This window comes from Felis catus, chromosome C2 (assembly GCF_018350175.1).
Source record: "Felis catus isolate Fca126 chromosome C2, F.catus_Fca126_mat1.0, whole genome shotgun sequence".
Lineage (NCBI taxonomy): Eukaryota > Metazoa > Chordata > Mammalia > Carnivora > Felidae > Felis > Felis catus.
The window spans coordinates 123468934-123485486 of NC_058376.1; the positions used below are offsets into that span (position 1 = coordinate 123468934).

Sequence of the window (16553 nt, forward strand, 5' to 3'; positions counted from 1 at the left end):
TTCAAGTGTAAACAGATATTCAACTCTAATAAATAGGTTCCTTTTCCCCAAAGTCTCAGAGTAGCAATTCCAAAACTACTTTCTTTGTATCCTAGAATTAGTGTTAAATAAATGTCTTGTGGATAATCGAAATCAGGTTTCTGTAACAAACACAACGGAGTTACAAATATAGACAGAAGGAACATAGAAATACCCTAGTGATGTGACATTGGAATGGAAGGTATTACTGTGACTTCATGGATATAAACAATAAGGTAGAAAGACAGACATGTCTGTCAGTATGTATGCAGACACACATACATCTATATCTTACTCCTATCTGCTGAGAGGGTCTACAGACAATTATACCCCAGTAGCAATAGTACAACCTAGCATTCTAATCTCAGTTTCTTTTTTTTTTTTTAATGTTTATTTTTGAGACAGAGACAGAGCATGAGCGGGGGAGGGGCAGAGAGAGAGAGAGAGAAAAGCAGAATCTGAAGCAGACTCCAGGCCCTGAGCTGTGAGCACAGAGCCTGACACGGGGCTGGAACTCATCAACCATGAGATCATGACCTGAGCCAAAGTCAGACTCTCAACCGACTGAGCCACCCAGGTGCCCCGCTAATCTTGGTTTCTAAATACCATTCTGTATCAAAAGGGCTCTTTGGAAAAATGGTTGGTTCTGGGGCTGGTGCAGGGAAAGTCGAAGATGAACCTGGAATATCTTGCAGAACCAAAAAATAAGAACGTGCTCAAATAATGGGGACATAGCAAAAGCACACAGGAGCCAACTTGAAGGAGTTCCCACTGATAAAATCTAGGACAATTTGAGCATAAAAATAAATAAGGAAGTAAAGGATTATAACTCATTGAATACAGTCCATTAATCTAAACTGGTATAAATCAACTTACTAAGTTAGTTAAATGAACAAACAGATAAAGGGAGAGACAAGAAAGCTTTTTCTTACAGTCGAATGCCAACTAATAAACAGAGAAGGAATGATAGAGCCAGAAAATCACCATTTGGCAACCACATAATAAGCAATGGAAGCAAGAATCGTTAATGGGTTCTAAAACTAGTGGGTTGAAATAAGATATTTACATACCCACAGAGTAACTCCTGACAACAGACTCGTTAATCAGAAAGGGAAAAAATCATAACTTTACAGCAGAGAAATCCAGCAGACACCATCTTCACCCAATGATCAGAGCTGACATCAGCAGGACAGGATGTAATGACGGGGTGTTTCCTGACCTGATGTACTGAGGGCAAACCGTCGCCATTGCTGTGTTGTTCCCGCCACAAGTGCGCAGCCTTAGTCTCCTCTAGAGGAAACGTGGCACAAAGCTAAAAGCAAGAAGCAGGCTACAAAATAACCAGCCTGTATAAAATGTCGGTGTCACCACGGGCAGACTGAAGAGCTATTCTAGATGGAGGAGGAGCTAAAGAGACAGGATAACTGAATGCAGTCTACAGATCATGGGTTGACTGATTATTGCTACAATAGACACCAGTGGAAATTTCGTGACACATGAATTGGATCTGTAAGTTAGCTAACAGTATTGTGTTGATGTTAACTTCTCGATTTGTATGATTTTATTGTAGTTATGTGAAAGGATGCTTTTGTTTCAAGGAACCATGCTGGGGTGCCTGAGCGTCCGACTTTGGCTCAGGTCATGATCTTGCTGTCTGTGGGTTTGAGCCCCACATTGGGCTCTTTGCTGACCGCTCAGAGCCTGGAGCCTTCTTCGGATTCTGTGTCTCCCTCTCTCTCTGCCCCTCCCCTGCTCGCACTTGCGCTTTCTCTTAAAAATAAATAAACATTTAAAAAAATTAAAGGCAATAGCTAAGTCTTTAGGGACACAGGGACATGGGGCGCCTGGGTGGCACAGTCGGTTAAGCGTCCGACTTCAGCCAGGTCACGATCTCGCGGTCCGTGAGTTCGAGCCCCGCGTCGGGCTCTGGGCTGATGGCTCAGAGCCTGGAGCCTGTTTCCGATTCTGTGTCTCCCTCTCTCTCTGCCCCTCCCCCGTTCATGCTCTGTCTCTCTCTGTCCCAAAAATAAATAAACGTTTGAAAAAAAAAAATTTAGGGACACAGGGACACCATGTCTGCAATTTACTCATCTGGTTCAGAAAAAATATACGTGTGTATGTGGAGAGAGGGAGGGAGGAAAGGAGGAAGGGAGGGAGGGAGAGAGGGAGGGAGGAAGGGAGAGAGAGAGAGAGAGAGTGTGAGAGGTAAAGCAAATGTGATAAATATGACCATTGGGGAATCTGAGTGAAGTATATATCAAAATTGTTTGTAATATTCTTGGTATTTTTCCTTAAGCCTGAAATTACATCAGAATTAAAAGGTCTTTTTTAAAAAAACTCTAAAATATTAAATATTGACTCATTAAAAAAAAATAATAGTTACACTGTGTGGGCCAAGCAAGACATGCCTGCCATGGGCTGCAGATTCAGGCTGCAGTTGACTGATTTTCAGCCTGTTTGGTGGTGTTCTGTGGGAATAGGGACTACAAGTCCAGGCCCAGGTGGACAGACTGGCCCTAGGCTGCTGCTCTGTTGTAACGGGGGTGGACAGACAGGGCAAAGGTAGAGATGCCCCTTGTGGCTTCCCTCATCTTCCAAGATAAGGGGTATGGTCCCCAGCTGAGAGTGAGGGTTGCCAGGAACTCAGAGGCTTGAGGAGGGAAGATGGTGGGTGTTCGGTAGGGGACCACCTGGGCCAGAACCTCACCTTCATGCCAGGCGTGTGGCTAGTCAGCAATGCAAGAGGCCCCAGGGGTGGCTTTTCCCAGCCGCTTTTGGTTGCTCTGTGGCAACCACAGAGAAAGAAGGTAGCTGGGTTCAGCCGGGGAAGGAGTTGGCTACCTGGATGTGATGGTGGAATGCAGAGGCACGGGGCTTCAGGTGTTGCCATGAGCATCCTTGAAAGGACTGACCTGGGATCGCGAGTGATCAGAACTGAAATGCAGAAGGAGAGGGGAGAGAGGAGGGGGGCAGGGCAGGGTCAAGAGTGACTGGAGATGCCAGCAAGGTGGATGTACAGTCTTATCAGATATGGTAGAATCCACGGCTGCCAAGGAGAGCAGAAGGAACAGATTAGTGACTGTAGCCATCTTGGGGGGTTACAGGGCCCAGTGCATAAAGGAACCCGGAGTGGCTTCAGGGTACAGAGGAGAACACTTTGCTAATGAGGGGGCAGAGAGCCAGTGTGTGAGGTTGTCCGTGTGGACTTGGAAATTGCACCGCAGTAGTGGCCAGATTGTAGATGGAGAGGATCACATTGTGCCAAGTGCAAAGGCCAAAGTATGACCATGGTTTTACAGATTGGTAGATAGAAGCTAAAGGGGCAGGGGGACCATGAACCCTCAGTGAAGAAGGAGATGCCAGGGAACGTGCCATTACAGAGGGCAGAGTGGAAGAGTCCGGGCAGAGTGGGCAGCTGAGTCAGGGCGTGAAAATAAAGAACCTGTGAAAATGACCACGAGGTAGAAGAGAAGAGCCTTATAATGTGCAGACCTCTGAGCACAGAAGGATTTTATGAAGATGAAGTTACTTCCTGTCCTACTCCTGAGAGCCTGTGGCTGAGATGGGGCCGGGGGAGGGGGAGGTGAGAAGGGGTGCTTTAAGCCATGTCGCATGCCATGGTGACGGTGTACATGCAAGGGCTGGAACACAGACATTGGTCAGGGGTCAGAGGGTAGTGTCGTCCTTCCCTCTACAGACAGGGAAACTGAGGCTTGGTGAGGTTGTCGATGCCACAGCTAATACGTGAGGAGCTGGAGCCTGTACCCAGGCCTCAGCCCCCCAGAGCGGGTGTTCTCCCCTCCCAGTGCTGCAGACATGTAGCGGCAGGCTTTTGCGAGGCCTCAGCAATAGCAGGTCTCAAACCCAGATCTGGTGAGAGCAGAGAGTGTGGCTGGCCTAGCTGGAAGTGGGAAGGGGTCCAGGCTTGACCTTGGAGTCTGGAATGTGGACTTTAAGGCCAAGGGGACTCATTCAAAGTCTTAACCAGGTGGCCAGCAGATGTCTAGTAGGTGAAGCCTCGGCCACGGAAGGAAGCTTGGCACAGGGCTTCCCAGGTAAAGCGGCTGCTAGAATACTCTCGGCTGCCTGCACCTGGGTAGCTCAGACTGCTATCCCGCACCAGGACTGCTGACTGAGACTTCGGGCCCTCTTCACCAAGGCCAGCACGACCTTGGGGGCAAGTGCACGGCCCTGCACAACTCCTGGCAGCAAGGTGGCCCAGGGTGCATTTCCCACCTTTTTGTGAGACCTTGTCACATGCCTGGATAAGATTCCTCCCTCCTGGCTGTTACTTGCCTGCTCATCTGGAAACTACCATATAGGGAAATGACTTCTTCTGAGTGAACTCTTGCTAGCCCTGAGCACTCGTCTGTTTTTCCGAGCGCTCAGAAACTGCAAATGGTAGGCTCTGTTACCCAATTCTGCTCTGATTTGGATTCACAGTCCCCAACTACAGGCCAGAGTTCATCCTCGTGCTTCTCCTATGACTGACTAAACGGATGCCTCCAGAAGGAAGAACACTAGTTTTCTAGACACATGGGGCAGAAGTGGGAGCAGACCTGCTCTCAGCCAAATTTCTGCCCCAGCCTAGGTGGGATCCAGGAGGCCTGCCTGTGCCTGGCAGCCTGCCAGGCAGGACACAGACTCCTCCCAGCCCTGCCTGCTACCCAGCCACACTCAGCCCCGACTTGTTTCCGGGTTCCGGGATTCTCATCCCTATTGCTGCTTTCCCTTGGATGTCACAACCCACAAGAGCAAGCACTGCAGAGTAGTGAGCCGTAGAGGGGACATTGCTCCCTTCCCTGTGACCATGGGGTCACAGAAAGAGCACTGGCTTTGAAGTCGGCCTTGGTAGCACACCCACTCACTAGTGCATGACCTTGAGCAATTTATTTCACCCCTCCAACCTGTGTGTCCTCCACTGCAACAGGGGAATAACATCTCCTAACTTTGCAAGGTTATTTGTCATAAGGCTTAAGTGAGATGGTGTACGTTGGGAGCCTGGTGCACGCGACCGGTCCGGTACACGTCTGGTCTCCCCACCTGCATCCTGAGCAGGCCTCAACCCAGCTCTGGCTTCAAGCAGTTCCTGTTCCCGTGGCCACGACCAGACAAGTTAACATAATATTCTCATATCTATGCATAGGGGTGAGAAAACCACAAAACAGTTGCTCCTGTTTTCTTTAGCCCTTCCTTGATACTTTATGATGTTATTTCCTAACGATCCTGCCCCACATGTTTGTGGCATCCCAGATTAAATTGCATCGTAAAGATAACAACCCAGTTGAAAGCCTTGTCCTTTTTTTCCCTTTGGACAACCTTGAGGAGGGGAAGAGTATTTTTTATGGCTCCCAGGTTTTCCTCCCAGCGACTTGCATTTTAAATTGGAGCCTATTTACTGCAATATCATTTACACCAGCAGTTTTCTGTGTTAAATAAAAATATCTGATCGGCATCCAGTGTGATGCCCATCACTTTCGCTACCCTTGTGACTCTGGTTTTGATTCTCTATTACACAGTGGATACAGAGAGAATTAAATGCATCACGATGATAAGGTGGCACACTACAGTCTGAGGTAAGGGGGGAATTAAGCTCTAATAATTTTATTTAAGGCAGTGACAGCCCCAGTCTGGGGTCTTCTGGGCTTTAGGAGATACCGTGAGAGCAGGAGTAAATATTATATAAGCTCAGCATGTTGCTTTAATCTTGGGCTCACACAGATGTTTATTAATCAAATAGAGTGATTTTAATATATATTCATGGGCAGTTCTCCAGCCTGGCCTGAAAAACTGTTTATTTTCACATTTCTAATTTACAAGATTTTTCTAGAGGAGATAGATTTAAGAATGTTGAATTATTCCAGCAATTGTTTTGAACCAAGATAATTTTTTTTCTTTCTCATCTGAGGCCTCAAGGGCTTGAGGGCCACACAAGTGTTACATTCCAAACTCTTTCAAAAGGAGGTTACTTTTCTGATTTAGTAACGAATCAGCATTTCTTTATCTTTATGTGTCTACCCCGAGACGTGGCTTAAAAGAAACCAATCCCATGGGGCGCCTGGGTGGCGCAGTCGGTTAAGCGTCCGACTTCAGCCAGGTCACGATCTCACGGTCCGTGAGTTCGAGCCCCGCGTCAGGCTCTGGGCTGATGGCTCAGAGCCTGGAGCCTGTTTCCGATTCTGTGTCTCCCTCTCTCTCTGCCCCTCCCCCGTTCATGCTCTGTCTCTCTCTGTCCCAAAAATAAATAAACGTTGAAAAAAAAAATTAAAAAAAAAAAAAAAAGAAACCAATCCCGCGAGGGTCTCTGAGGGGGCAGTTTCCCTGGCAGATACCCTCGCACCAAACTCGGCCATGCCAAGTTAGGGGTGAATAGCAGTGAATGTGCTTTATATCAAGGCCCTCAGGCATTTTTCTCCTTCCCATTCCACCTTACTATTGCGCATACACAGAATGCTGTGAAAAATGGGAACCATTACCCGTGCCTTCGTAAACTAGAAGACACTTCTAGAAGACGCTTTTTCCCCCATTTTTCCATCCCCATCTCCTTTCCCCACAACCAAATACAAAATGGAAACAAAGTAATGGTTTTTGCTTCATTGTTTGCTTATTTAGTGTTTACTCTGTCTCATTCCTCAAAGAGTTGAGGTTACAGGTCACATATCCGATAGAGGACTACTATCTAGACTACATAAAGAATTCTCAAAATTTAACAATAAAAACCCAAACAGTCCAGTTAGGAAATGGGCAAAAGACACCCAAGAGACACTTAACTAAAGAGGATATACAGATGGCAGATAATAAGCACATGAAAAGATATTTAAAACATTAGCCATAGGAGAATGCAACTTTAAAACCACAACGAGGTATTGCCACACGCCTATTACAAAGGCTTAAATTAAAAAAAAAAAAAAATGACACTGAATGCTAGAAAGGATGCAGAGAAACAGGACCACTCATAATTGCTGGTGGAAAAGTAAAATGGCACCACCACTCTAGAAAACAGGTTGGCGATTTTTTATTTTTTTTTTATTTTATTTTTTAAAAATCAGTATTTCTTTTTTTTTTTAATTTTTTTTTTTCAACATTTATTTTTGGGACAGAGAGAGAGAGAGAGAGAGACAGAGCATGAACGGGGGAGAGGCAGAGAGAGAGGGAGACACAGAATCGGAAACAGGCTCCAGGCTCTGGGCCATCAGCCCAGAGCCCGACGGGGGGCTCGAACTCACGGACCGCGAGATCGTGACCTGGCTGAAGTCGGACGCTTAACCGACTGCGCCACCCAGGTGCCCCAGTTGGCGATTTTTTAAAACTAAACATGCAACTACCATATACCCAGCAGACACACTCGTGAGCATGTATCCAGGGAAGGGAAAACTTATTTTTCACACAAAACCCATACACAGATGTTCATTACAGCTTCCTTTATATGGCTAAACACCGGGAAAACCTCCAGGTGTCCTTCAAGGGGTGAATAGCTACACTGTGACACATCCGTACCAGAGATTATTATTCAGTAATAAAAAGAAACCGTCCACACCACACCTTTGATGAATCTCCAGGGAGTAATGCCGAGTGAAGAAAGCCAGTCCTAAAAGGTTACATATTCTGTGATTCCATTTATATAGCATTCTTGAGATGGCTAACTTCTATGAATGAGAATACATTCGTGGTTGCCAGGGCTTAGGGATGGGGCTTGAGAGGAGGGAAGTGGGTGTGGTTCCAAATGGACAACTGAGGGCTGTCTGTGCTAGGGGAACTATTATGTGGCTCCACCACGGTGGTGGTGGGTAAATGAAGCCTAAGGATGTGATGGAATTTCGTGGAACTAAATACAAATCAAATGAGTGCATGTACAACTGGTAAAATGTGAAAAAGATGGGTGGATTCTAGCGATCCCCACGTCCTGTTCGTGATAGGCTACTGTAAGGCAGCAAGAAGTTACCATGGGGGGAGACTGGATGAAAGACATATAGGATTGCTCTGTATCATTTCTTAAACTGCATATAAATCTACAAGGATCTCAAGATAAGTTTAATTAAAAACTCAAAACAAGAATTGAAACAAGATATGTATTAATAGTAATAGAAGGACAGGAGGGCTAAGTGAGGAAGGGACACTATCCATCAGTGGACTTCTTCCATGTGGAGAATAGGGGTTCAAATAGAGTCACATCATCCTCAAGACATTCCTGTGACTAACTATTAATATTCCCATTTACAAGATAGGGAAACCTGAGGCCTGGAGAAGTAACACGTTTTGCATGAGACCTCCCCAGCAAGTAAAGGACAAAGCCCCAGTCTCTCAGAATGCAAAACCAGTGCTCTTACCATCTCCCCCATCTTTTCAGCAAACCCTTATTGCCTCTGCCTGCTGCTGCTGCCACACCAACTGTCAGGCCTAACCTTTAGCCCCTGAGGTGACAGCGCCCCCCCCCCCATATGCCAGGACCGGCAACCATCTTTGTCTTTCAAACAGGAAGCAAAGATTATTCAGAGTCAGACACAAGCATTTGCCTTCTTTGCTAAGCAGATCATAAAGAGAACTCATGCAAAGAGCATTCGGAAAACCCAGGCCCAAATCCAATAAAACAGTTAAGTAACACTCCCAACAGTACAAAGGGCATTAATTAAAACAAATTGAAAAGATGTGTCTGTATAAATATTTTTGAAGACAAGGCTGTCGAGAAGGAGTTAGACCTTGGGGAGATTTATGAGTTACTGATAATTATAGGGGAAATAAATCTTAGGAAGACAAAATCACTTAAGAATAGATTTTGTAAACTAATGAGATCGGTTCCTTCCAGCTGGTGGATGGGAACAGCGTGGAAAGATCAGGGGGCTGGGAACAGGGCAGAAGCCAGGACGAGGGAAGAGAGACCCTTCTCTGAGTATACCTTTTTTTATAGTCTGACTCAGAACCTTGGAATCCCATACCAAAAAAAACTAAATGTATAGCAAAAGTCAACCTGGATGAGAGGGGACCCCAGGATGAAATACAAATAGTACCAAACAGCTTTACCTGATTGCAAATGAATATACAACCACACTGGAGGCAGGGAGAAAACAAAGAAGCAACCTCAGGAACTTGGAAAGCAGCAGGGTGACTGGATACTGGGAGGCTAACGCCAAAAAGAAGCATTCATAACTACTGTTCTCCAGTTCTAACATTGATTTTCCACGGGGGTACAGGTGAGCAGTTTTGAAGCTATTTTACACGAACACTAGGAGCAAGCAAATGCGTAAATTCTTGTGGATGGTACAGCCAGGTTTCTCACTGTTGAAGAAAGAAGTTACAGTAAGGAAAGGAGGCAAAGCTGGAATGAACCCCGTGGTGTCGGATTAGAACTGGAGGTTTCAGTATGAACTCGGGGTTTTTAATGTATCCATGGGTGGTGATAGAAGGAAATACAGGGAGGTGCGTGTACATGTGTGTGCATGTTCTATAATTATGTGATCTATAATTATAATGTCTAACATATAATTTCCTAGTTCTGTCTTCGAAGAGATGCCTAGAAACCACAAAACCTCGGTAGCAGTGAGCAAAACCATCGCCCTTGGTTTCTAAATGCCATCCTTCAATTTCAAAAGCCAGGGCTTTCTGGAGAAATGTTGGATTCCAGAGCTGGGGCAGAAAGAGAACAAAATGAGCCTAGATAGAGTATTTTATGGTGCCAGGAAGCAAGGAAGTTCTTAATAGGTGATAGGAGCATGTCAGAAAGATACTGGAGCCAATTTTAAGGTGCTTCTACCGGGCAAATATGGGATAATTTGAGGAACAAAATAAATAATGATAATGGATTACACCCCACCGAATAAAATAAATATCCATGAGTCCACATTGATATACATAAATGATAGGATGGATGAATAAATAAATACATACATACATACATACATACATGAGAAAGGACAGTTCCTTCTTACAGTAGAATTCTAATTAATGCTGTAGAAGGAATGTTGGAAATAAAAAAAAAAAAAACCACAGGGCACCAGGGTGGCTCAGTCGGTTAAGCATCTGATTTCGGCTCAGGTCATGATTTTGCAGTTCATGAGTTCGAGCCCCACATCGGGCTCTGTGCTGACAGCCTGGAGCCTGCTTTGGATTCATATTCTCTCTCTCTCTCTCTCTCTCTCTCTCTCTCTCTCTCAAAAGTAAACAAACATTAAAAAAATTTTTTTTAAATCGCCATTTAGCAAACATCACACCAGTGGTTGTTGCACACCAGAATCAATGTACGCTAAAATTAGTGGGCAAAAGTATGACAGGAAACAGGGTATTTGCATAATCTCTAAGTACTTTCCCATAAGATGCTTATTATTTACAGGCACACAGGAGAAAATAGTAACTTAACAGTAGAGAAGTCTGACAGACACCATCTCAACCAAGTATCACCAGAATCAAGAGAAATCAATGTCTGGCACCCTGAAAATGACACACTGAGAAGGGGCACAACATCATTTCTGAGGTGTTCTTGCCGAGGTGCAGAAACGCAATCTAATGGAGAGAAAACCATCAGACAAACCGAACTGAGTGAGGGGTGTTCCACAAAAACACTGGCCAGTGCTTTTCTAAAATGTCCAGGTCATAAAAGACTCAGGGGCTGTCCCCAGGTAGAGGACAATAAGGATACAGGACAGTTACATGCAGTGTGAGATCCTGGATTGGACTCCTGACCAGAAAAAAGGTGCTACAGGGGAAATATGAGTAAGGTCTCTAGATTGGTGAGTAGCGTTAATGCTAACTTCCTGGTTTGGATCGTTGTGCCATGAGATGTTAACATTAGGGGCGCCTGGGTGGCTCAGTCGGTTAAGTGTCCGACTTCAGCTCAGGTCACAATCTCGCAGTCTGCGAGTTCGAGCCCCCCGTCGGACTCTGGACTGATGGCTCAGAGCCTGGAGCCTGCTTCCGATTCTATATCTCCCTCTCTCTCTGCCCCTCCCCCATTCATGCTGTGTCTCTCTCTGTCTCAAAAATAAATAAACGTTAAAAAAAATTAAAAAAAGAGATGTTAACATTAGCAGAAGCTGAGGGAAGGATACGGGAACTCCTTGGACTGTCTTTGCTAAGTACTTTGCAGTTTGTGAAGTCTAAAATTATTTCAAAATAAAAACTTAAAATACGTAAAGTTACAAGGGAAGTGAGTTATATTGAAATCATTATCCAAATGGCTAAACAAAATTGTTATGTTTAATTTTATCACACGAAACCAAAATAATAGTAGTAATGTTACATTTGAATGGCTCCATACATTTAACAAAATGTTTCTACATGCGTTCTGTTATTTAAGCCTCCAAACAAGCCCATGAGGTAGCATTATTTCCACTCAGCCCCCCTCCCCTCCACATTTTAGAGATGAAGAATCGTGATGTAAGAGGTACTTGGTATAGTTAAAACAAGCACAGAGCACATAAACAAGCAAAAACTTCAGAACCAGACAAATAAACCTGCTTTCACATCCCAGCACTGTCATTCCCAGCAACCTTGGCCAAGCCAGGAAAGCAACCTCAGGGGAGTGATGGCAACTGCCTTTTGAAAAAAAAAAAATCTGTGCATGTCTGTATGTGTATAGAATATACACAGAGGTTTGCATATATTTATATATTTTTAAGAGTTAACAACAGGTACATTCGCAGAGCCATCATTTCTAATATCAGTATGTCTAAGGAATGAACTAGGGTCAGGAGGAAGGAGGGACGGTCCCCTGCCAGGCACCCTCTGCACTAGCCTCACAATCATCCCAAATCTGTCTTAACAGCTTTGGTTACGATCGTGGTCCCTGGAACCAGACTACCTGGGTTCACACCACAGTACTACAGTTAATCTGCTTTATGACCTTGGACCGGTTATTTAACTTCTGCTTCACAGTTTGTTCATTAGGAAAATGGGACTGACAGTCGTACTTCTTTCATATAGGAGCCATCAGAATTAAGGAGATGATCTATGTAAAGTCTTCAGCATAGTCCCCAACGCTTTGTTAATTACTCAGTGCATGCCATCCATCATCATCATGATTATTGTATACATTTATGCATGTACAATATATACAATGGTGCATACAGAAAATACAACTTCAGAGTATTTCATTTGAATACATAAACTGTAACATATAGTTAAGCTTTTTTCTTCTGTGACTCCCCCACCTAGACTGGACCCTCAAGCAGTAGCAAGCCTCATTTCCTCATTTTGTGCTGGTTTTAAAGCCCCTCCGTGGTTGCCCCATGGCGAGCACCAGGGACTGCTCCTAAACTAGCTGAAGTCCAGCTTCCACATTTTTAAAATCACATTGGGGCTGAATCTTCCCATCCGATAAGCTGACATGGCAGACCTGTGTGACATGTTTTACTCCGGTCACAGAGGGAATTGAGGGATGCCCGCCTTGGGATGGAGATCCCGTTTAGACTCTAGACTGTAGACCCCAGGATTATGCCGTGGCACCGTGTCTGGTTCCACTTGGCTACTGGGCTGCCAGTAACTCGGGATAACTACGTGCAATTCTATCGAGGCTTCCAACCTTTGAGCGCCACCTGAAGTATTAACACTGTTGTTCATCTCCTCTGCAGTCTAAACATAGGAAGGATGGTGACCACCCTGGGTGTGGTGGTCGTGGTTGCTCTGAAGCAGTTCTAGGGGCTGCGGTGGTGGTGACGGCCGCACACACAGGTGGCAGTGGTGGCAGTGTAGATCGTGGCGTGCTAATGGCAGTGGTGTTCATCGTCCACAGTGTGGTGGTGACAGTGGTGATGGGACGGATGACGGTGTTGGTGAGGGCAGTGATCTTGTCGGTCCTAACATGATGGCGGATGGCACTACCAATGTGGGGGCAGTAGGGGTGTGGCGATAATCAGAAATGCCGATCATGATTTGATGATGGTGGGAGTGGTGGTGACGATCAAGTAGATTATGATTCCGCAATTTACATCAGCGCCTAAACCTGGATGTCATGGTGGGAGGTCTTTGTTCGAGGAAGCTCCCCGCAAGTGATCTTGTATATACACGGCCAGTTGTAAAACACTTGCTAGGCCTGGGTCTTACAGGCAGTTTGTCTAAATAAATGCAGCCCGATCCCCCTGACATAATTTGCCAATGGAGTTAACTACCTATCTTACGAGGTGTGGTCCTCTGAACGCTTATCAGCAGAATGTTCCATGAAACTAAGCCCTGATCCTTCTGTGCCCTTCTTGGAGAGTTACTATGCACGTCCACACATTAGGGGCTTGCAAAGGATCTGCATTTGGCAAGAAGACCTGTTTCACTTTGTCTATCCTGGTATTTCCAAAGTTCATTTGACCACTGGACCCTTTTGGCGGGGCGGGGGGGGGGGGGGGGGGGGTGGGGGCGTTGCTGGTAGGTGCCTATAAATCTTTACACAGGGGCGCCTGGGTGGCTCAGTTGGTTAAGCGTCCAACTCTGGCTCAAGTCATGATCTCACAGTTCGTGAGTTCGAGCCCTACATCAGTCTCTGTGCTGACAGCTCTCAGAGCCTGGAGCCTGCTTCGGATTCTTTGTCCCCCTTTCTCTCGCCACTCCCCCCCTCAAAAATAAACATTAAAAAAATTAAAAATACAATATAATAAAATAAATCATTACACAGAACAGCTAGAGATACGCTGATCTAAACAACATTGGAAATAAATAAATAAATAAATAAATAAATAAATAAATAAATAAATAAAACTCTCAGGAGAAACGTTCCCCCAGAGGGCCTAATTTTTTACTGCTTGTTGAGAATGGTAACTTTGGTTAGCTTTGCAACTCTAAATTATGTCTTATATGGCAAATGGAGAAGATCACCTACAATTTACATAATCAGAATTGACCGACGAATACATTAAACAAGTTAACTAAGGGTATTTTGGGAAAAGTTTTCAATTAGCAATAATCGCGCCTCGGATAAACCTCATTGGCTACGATACTGCCACTGCGCAAAGCTAAACTAAGGGTATTTTAAGAAACGAACCTCAAAAATGAAATTGCATTAAACTCCATAAAACATTTGCCACCTAAGAAACCCATATCCTTCTTTTTGTCACTAAATGCTTTTTATTGAGATACAGCTGACTCTATCTTTCTATTCCATATGCATAACATTGGTGATCTGGCCATTACAGCAAAGCAGTCCTTGTTTACTTTAGAGCCCAGGTCTGGGTTAAGGAAAGAGCCTGTGTAACCGAAAGGGGGTGGTTCCTCTGTGGTCAGTGCTGCCCCCACAGATCTTTAGGGGTGCCTCACGGGCACCCAGGATATTTGAGAAGAGTCTAAGTTCCTATACCTCACTGCCAGAGAGTAGGCCCAGGCGCCACCCGGAATGTGCATTTTTAACAAGGACATCATTCAGTGTGGACTCACTTTGAGAAATATCAGGAAAAGTGCTAGTGTTAAACATGCTGTCCTCCTCCTGTGCCCCCACAATGTCAACCCTAGGAAAAATTCCAGTTTCAGGCTCCTTGTTCCTACAGTGGCTGAGGGAGCGGCCCTGCCGTGGAGGTGGGCTATCTCCACTCAGGTCTCTTCCCTCAGGCAGCCGCTGTTAACCTCCAGGGCAAAGTCCACAACTCCACCAGGTCTGCTTAAAGAATTAGGAAAATGGCTTTCTCATTTCTGCAGTGATCCCTTCCCATTCACTGAGTGATCGTTAGTCTTAACACGAATAATGCGAAAAGGCAGCCAAGCAATTTAAATTTTATCCATAAAATTAAGCCCTATGTTTCACCACAGCGTTTAACTCCGTGACCTATTTTATTGAATCCCTTAGCAGATCTTGGATAGTTTCCTTGAGCGTAAATTACCATGAAGGTAAATTGAAAACGTATCAAGAAATGGGCAAGGATATTAGTGCAGAATCAAGGAGTCATCAGGCTTCAGTTGTTCTGAAGACTTAAAAAAAAGTATCTTTTCCATACAGTTTGAATGGAAAGAACGGATTTGATTAATAAGACTTTACTTTTTCATAGGTCACCGTCTGCCTCCTGCATTATACGTAACTCAGTGTAGGGGCCCCTTCCTCCAAAAAGTGTGTTCCACCTGTATAGAGCCTCTTCTGGGCTCTCTTCCTCGTGTACCTCTGCCCTCCATTGACCACCTTGTGGTGACCGTCTGTTTCCCCGAGGACTGAACTCCCCATGAGGACAGGGCTCCCACAGCATTTATTTCAGAACTTACAGTGCTGGTACACTACCTGACTTAAAGTGCATGCTGGGCTGCCAGCTCAAACAAAGGCATGTGCCACCCTCTTGCCTTAAGAAGAGGAGAAATGGTGTCTGTAATGAAAACAAGGGATAAGAAGGGGAAATTCAGATTCAAGGGATATCTCTAGTGTGCTCTCCAACCATGTATTCGCCCTGAACTGGTCTTCATCTCCTACCTCAGCTCATTGGATTCGGGTCAAGAGACTGGGAAACAGGGAGGTTAAGTAATTTGCCCCAGGTCACACAGCTCATAAGCGGCAGAGCTGAGTCTCATCACTCAGATATGCCTCTGCCTGCTCGCCCTCAAGTTCCTGCCACTACAAAGCCCATCTTAAGAGGACACTTGTGGCGTATGGCCCAGGACTAGTTACTCATCAATGGGAAACGAGGCTGCTTGGCAGAGATTCCACACACAGAGGCTGCCCACAGCAGCATTTGGTGCTTCTTCGCATGACTCCTTCAGCAGACTCCACACCAAGCCAGAACTGCCCAATTACAGCTTGCCCCCCACCGCCTATTTTCCCGTGTGAAGTTCCTGCTAGATCTAAGGCCCCCAAAGAGAACATAATATGTTGCTGAGGAACCATGAGACCCTAGCATTTGGAAGTTCCGGTGAGTTCTTTTTAAAACCTCCCTACTCTGAAAGGACACTCATTCTGTTCAGCAGGCAGAGGGAACGCAGCCGGGAGTTAAATGTTGGAAAACAGAGGCACGCAAAAGAAGGACGTTCAAAATACCCTGAACGCACATAGGGTGCCAAGAAGCCAGCCACCCCGTCAGAGACTTTGTCGGCACTCCGAGAAATGGGGGACACGGCCAGCTGAGCAGCACCAAGCACCTGAGCCTCAGGGAAACCATTGTAGAGGATGGGACAGGAGAGAGGAAATAAAAAAGGCCTTGGGGCGCCTGGGTGGCTCAGTCGGTTGAGCGTCCGACTTCGGCTCAGGTCATGATCTCGCGGTCCGTGGGTTCGAGCCCCGCGTCGGGCTCTGTGCCGACAGCTCAGAGCCTGGAGCCTGTTTCAGATTCTGTGTCTCCCTCTCTCTCTCTGACCCTCCCCCGTTCGTGCTCTGTCTCTCTCTGTCTCAAAAAAAATAAATAAATGTTAAAAAAAAATGTTTTAAAAAAAAAAGGCCTTGCTATCCAGGACCAGGAGGGACGTTTAAAGCCTATGACATATCGCTGCTTTGTTGTTTACCTTGCTAGGCTTTTAAGAAGTTGCACACAAAGAAAGGACGTTTGGAAACGCAAGAAAGAGAAACCTCACCCTGACAAGCCGCGACATTGAAGGATTCTGGAGACCAGAGGGGGCTTTGTAGTGTGCAGGAAGAGTGTGTGGGTGGAAAGAAA

The 16553-nt window shown here is 45.5% G+C and overlaps 1 protein-coding gene, 1 long non-coding RNA gene and 1 pseudogene across 3 annotated transcripts in view; 1 reads left to right on the top strand and 2 right to left on the bottom strand.

Moving 5' to 3' along the window:
- NMNAT3 (nicotinamide nucleotide adenylyltransferase 3) overlaps positions 1-16553 on the top strand; it is a 114670-nt gene that overhangs the window by 70476 nt on the left and 27641 nt on the right. The gene's annotated exons all lie outside the window — the stretch shown is intronic.
- The window catches only part of LOC109491483, an 80563-nt gene that overhangs the window by 37782 nt on the left and 26228 nt on the right, over positions 1-16553 (bottom strand). The gene's annotated exons all lie outside the window — the stretch shown is intronic.
- On the bottom strand, positions 13783-13948 carry LOC123380213 (annotated as a pseudogene).